This window comes from Teleopsis dalmanni, chromosome 2 (assembly GCF_002237135.1).
Source record: "Teleopsis dalmanni isolate 2A chromosome 2, ASM223713v2, whole genome shotgun sequence".
NCBI lineage: Eukaryota > Metazoa > Arthropoda > Insecta > Diptera > Diopsidae > Teleopsis > Teleopsis dalmanni.
Genome location: NC_051847.1, coordinates 11,585,255 through 11,591,423, shown reverse-complemented (window position 1 = coordinate 11,591,423; position 6,169 = coordinate 11,585,255).

The window sequence follows — 6,169 nt, the reverse complement described above, 5'->3', positions numbered from 1 at the left end:
ACCCAGTAGAAAACGGATCGATCCGTCATCGAAGACGTCTTCAAGACATGGATACATACATGAAGACCGATCGATCCAAATGTATGACGGTCTTCGAAGACACTTTCATACAAATTAGCCAAATGTCTTCAATGAATTTTTGTGTACATGTCTCGAAGACCGTCTCGAAGACCATGTCTTGTATAACGGACGCATTCGACAGAAAGTTGTGCGCTCTTAGTGCAGTGCTCATATAATTTTTTCACCCTTTTTTTTATTTCTACTCTTTTATTGCACTCTTTAAATTTTAAATGAATTTCAATTTTCTCTTTAAATAAGTAGAAAGAAATTGTTGTATTTTGTACTTTTATTTATTTTATATAATAATTTCTTACATTACATTCGAAATTAAAAGTTTTAAAAGTAAATTATAAATTTTATTATAAATTATTATAAATTTTATTAAGATATTAAAAATAAACTAGTAAAAACTAGTAAACATAATGAAAATTAATTTAAATAATTAACTTAATATAACTTAGCATATCTAAAATTAACTAAAACTAATAAAAAATAATTTATAGCATTTCGCTATCATCAATTGTTGAAGTTTTATATGTTTTCAAAAGCGTTGAAGAGGATTTTGGTACAATTAAACCTTCTGATCTTAAGAGTTCTAAAATATCATTACCACAACTCCTGTTAATCCTGTGGTTTTTAAATATAACAGCTAATTTTTCACAAGTGTTTTTAGTTTTTTTATTTTCAACATCCTTTGTTTCGTTTCTTAAACAACTTTCACTGGAATTATTGTCTTCAATATTATTATCAATATATTTTCAAGGAACTAAGTCACTATTTAATTTGTTTTGATTTAATTTCTTTTTTTTTAATATTTCATAGTTTAATGATTTTGTTTCTTTATTTATTTTGATTTTTTTAATATTTATTTCACAAATGTTTATTCACTACACTTCAAAATTATTGCGTCACTTCATTTATAAAACATAGCGTCATCTGATGCAAAATTAAAATACGTTGCTATGAACACTAAAAATGAGAGAGAAAGCAAAGAAAGAGTATTTACATTCATGTTTTGAGCAATTGTTTTGCAAATTTGCTTGAACATGCGGACGCGGTATCAAAGACCGTCTTGAAGACAATGTCTTCGAAGACCACTTTTTCTACTGGGTATAACAACAACCACCACCACTACAACAACAATAAGAACAACAACAGTAATTCAACCAATACTACTACAATAACATCACAAAGTAAAGCCACAACAACGTATGATGCATGATTTTTCTTTTGGGCATAGGTAGCCAGCCGTAGCTTAACTACTTCACATATATTTTCTTTGGTAAGATGAAAAAAATCAAATGCAAGAACAAAAACAGAAACCAAAAACTAAGTTAAGAACAACAATAACAACAACAACCATAGAACTGTATGTTTTGGTCATTGTAGTTCTGTTTTTGCTATGCCAACAACAAAAATAGTCATAAAGAACATTTTGACTGTGGTTTCTTTGTTGTAAACTTCAATTCTAAAATGTTTACATTGCTTTTTCGTTTTTTTTCACCATTTTTCAAAATTTATTTATTTTGTATTTGTTTTTTTTGTTGTATTTACTATTTTATTTATGAAATTGTTGTGATATCTGATTTTGGGCTACATTAGCAATTTAAAAAAATTTCTTATTTCCGGTGAATTTGATATTTCTTATATGAAATATAATTTTGATTACGTTTTGGGGAAAATTACTGACCATAAGAAATATTTTTTTGCCTTCCAAAATTTTTTTTAATTTTGAACAGAATCGGGTTTCTGGGTCTGTATTAAAATTTATACCATTTCGATAAGATTTTTGATTTTTTTTAACTTTTATGCTTATTGTGATTTCTTATAAATGTACTAATACCACTATATTTTAATTTTATCTCAAATTTACTTTAAAAAAAATTTTTCTGAATTAATTATAATCCTTAATAATTTGGGATCTTAATAATATAACACTATCAGTAACTATCTTTTCATGTATGTTATTATTACATCAGCATTCAAAAGCTCATACATAAGTATTTGCTCAATCTATCTATTTTTTAAGATAGAATAGAACTTCTTCGATTCTTTTCTTGAGTTAAACTTTTTGGTTTCCTACTAATTTTATTTACGCTATCACTAGGATCTATTACAAGGTACATTGTAATAAGCCTTTTGGTTTCTTACTCAGTTTTTTTACTCCATCAATATATCTTTAACCAGGTCAAATTCGTCTATTCTCTTCTAAAAGAGAAGCTTACTTCATCAATATATCTTTAACAAATTCAACGTCTTCCGTTCTTATCATCTATTCTAAAAAACTAATATTTTCTTTCAAAGGGAAGTTTTGGAAAAGAGGAACTTGTCAGTTTCATTTACTTTACTTTGATTTTCCTACAATTTTGTTTAATTCATCAATATATCTTAACGCGGTTACCAACTTCGGATTTCTTTTTTATATAAGCTGTTTGGCTTCCTAAGAATTTCATTTACTCCACCATACTATTTTTTACAAAATCGATGTCTTTCATTCCGTTCTTCTAGGTGAAGCTTCTGATCTTCTAATAAAGGAATCGAATCAGTTCGGCAAATGTCTTTCCTTGCATCAATCATTAGATAGTGATTAGATAATAATTCTGTATTTTAAATCAGATATCAGATTTGATATGAACACAAATATTACATATAATATTCTTCATATTCTTAATAAGCTTGTTTCGTTACATCTCTATGCGTCTGTACATTTCGCTCCCGTAAGTGATCAAAAGTCTAATAAGTATAACATAAATGCGATTTTTATATTTGTAGAGAGTAGTATGCCCATCATAACTGATTTTTCTAAAATAGCGTTTAAAACCCAAATAATATTATACCTAAAATTTCATATCATCACAGCAAGAATCTTATACTTGTATATGTAAAGCTGTTTACGCCTTCAAAGCAATATTGCATTCTTTAGTAATCTGGTTATATAGAACTATATATAACAGAAATCATACATACTTTACATTCTTGATCTCCTCTTAATGTACAAAATAAATTAAATAATTATATATTCGTATTTAAATTAATTAAGAAAGCCTAAACAATATGGTATACAAAAATTATTTGTTTTTTATATTTAAAATATATTTTATATGTTTTCAATAATAAAAAAATGCTGTTATTTTTTAATAAAAATGCAATATTATATAAATTTTATCTCTTGCTTGTTAAATATAATTTAAAACTGCTTACAAATAAGAAGTGCCTGTTTAAATTGAAAACCGATATCCTTATTCAGAGAATGGATTTTAAGGAACCCGCATAAGTGCTGTTTGCATTTCAAGTAGACATGAAAAAGGAAAGGAAACACACACATATTCAAATGTATCTTATGAAATTGATAAAATTTAAGTATAAAATAAAACCCAACTCAAAAAAATCCAAAAATATGTGAAGGATAAAATTGAAAGGGCAAAAATAAATATACGAACGTTTCTTTGGTGGGTAGTAATGCACTTCAAAATAAATGTCAAAAAATGCATATGTAATGAAAGAATTTCAAAAATGTCTCAATCAAGATAAGATTTTTACATATCCGTATAGTTATTGTACATATCTTCACGAGGATACAGAAGGATTATTATGTATTTATATCAAATCAGATAAAGTAAAAATATTTGTTTATATCGTATAAATAAATTATGTTATTAGGAACTAATAATATGCGGTTTCTAAAGTAAATGTATGTAAAATACGCTAGTGATTAAAATTTTAATTTTTATTCCAAAGCATTTTATGGATCTCGCCATTCGGTGTGAAACATAAATGTACTCCATGAGAGATCTTACAGCGGTTGATACTTTTGAGGTAATTTTCGGTGCCATTTCGGCACATAGCTGGCAATAGTTCAGCCATAACAAGGCGAATGATGGTTATACTGTTTTAAATCTTTAAAATTTGAGAATTGTCCGCGTTAACACGATCCTTTGCATCATTCTTCAATTGAGACAAATCCTTGATCATTATTGTGGGCAATTTACATAACCGAAATATTAACGTAGGAAGTGTTGTATAGTTTGTAGCACCATCTAAAAATCCTTTGTTCCATATCTACTGCTTCAATTTCACGCCGAAACAAAGTTGGTAATCATATAGCTGTATCGATCAACATTGTCGGCTTGTGTCACAACTTTATCATTTTCACAAAGGTATTGACTTAAGATCACATCTCCAGCCCAAATCCGACACTATACAGAGATATTTGCATAAATGCAATGATCTATTGCTGGTTACTTGTTGATTTTCTTTCTCTTTCTTCTGAGAGTCAATAATAGTTACCATTTTTATGGTAAGTTTTCACAATTTTTGCATGATTAGTGTTTGTTGAACAGTCCATATTGTAAAATAGTGAATCTGCAACTTATGCTATAACAACTCTGTTTAACATATGTTCCTGAAACTGTAGTACCTGTTATAATCTAGTATGTTTTGCATTAGTTTAAGCAATCTTAAATAATGAAATGTAAACAAAATTTAGTTAAATATAAACTGTCAATCTTGTCGGTTGTATTTACTTCAGTTGGCGACGAGGATAAAAATCTGCAATTATTCAATCGCTTTCACGCTTATTTCGTACCGTTCAATTTTACATACAATCATGCCGGGCGAAAGTGAAATTTATAAGCAATTGCTTAAAGAACAACAAGAGTTCTCAAAAAATTTACTGAAACAACAACGTGAGTGGATGGACTCAATGTTCCAAAAACAAGGTACTGCCGGTGTATCTGAAAGAGATAACAACATTGTTCAAGTATTTCACAAATTTTCGAAAGAACATCAAACCTGGGAATCGTACTTAGAACAACTTAACCAACATTTTTTAGCATATTCAGTTCAGTGCAGTGAAAAACAAAAATCATTTTTCTTGTCTTGGATTGGCACAGAAAATTTTGAGCTGCTAAAAAATCTTTTCGGTAACACGAAAGTACAAGAACAATCTTTCAAAAATTTAACGGAAAAACTAACGGATCATTTCCAGTCGAAACGACATGTGGTCGCTGCACGTTACGATTTTTTCAAAAGGGAAATGAAGCCACATCAATCATACAGAGAGTGGGTAGCCGATCTCCGCGGATTGGCAAGAGAGTGTAACTTTAGCTACATTTAATAAAACTCAATGAAAACCTCATGGATCTGTGCTTTTTCATGCTTGAATGAATAGTAATAAAGCTGCGCCCGCCTACAGTTTTCTGAACAAACAGAATTATTCGAACTTGCTATATATTCAGAACTAAAGGCTACGGGCCTCATACTGTCTAACCTATTTGTGATGATGGGAGCGCCTCTACAATGGCGAGACTCTTACTGTTAAAACCGATTTTGATGACTTAAAAGCCTCTGGAGTTAGGGCTTCCGATGATACCAATTGTGATGATGTCACCTTTAAGGTGACGGGCCTCTACAGTTTATTTTAACTGTATTGATTTAAGCCCTCAAAAATAATGTAATGAAATGAAATTAAAAATCATGCCAAAAATGACCCAATTCTTCGCCGAGTTTATTTTCTCGTTACAAACGGTTGGCCTGAAAAGCTAATGCCTCAAGATGCTGATCTTCGATCATTTTTCAATCATCGCTTTGCTTTAATACTAAACAACAATTTACTTTGCCTCCAGACGGAGTACAACCGGGTTGTCATTCCAGCCTCCCTTAAGCAGAAAGTGCTTAAACTTCTTCATGATGGTCATTGGGGAGTATCGAGAATGAAACAGCTAGCTCGACAACATGTCTGGTGGACTAATATTGACAAAGACATCGCACAATTAACTGAAAATTGTGATGTGTGCAAAATTGCAAATCCTGTTCACACACGTGAATACTTAAGCTGGCCTGAAGCTGATCGACCTTGGGAGAGAGTACATATCGACTTTGCTGGTCCATTTTGTAATTCAATGTGGCTAATTTGTGTCGACGCTTTCTCACAATTTCCGTTCGTTGTACAACTATCTACAACAACAACGGCTGACACCATATCAGCATTGTTTTCTATATTTTCTCTGGAAGGTATACCAGAAACCATCGTAAGTGACAATGGTCCGCAATTTACAGCTGAAGCATTCAAACATTTTTGCTCAAAACTTGGCATCAAACATATAACAAC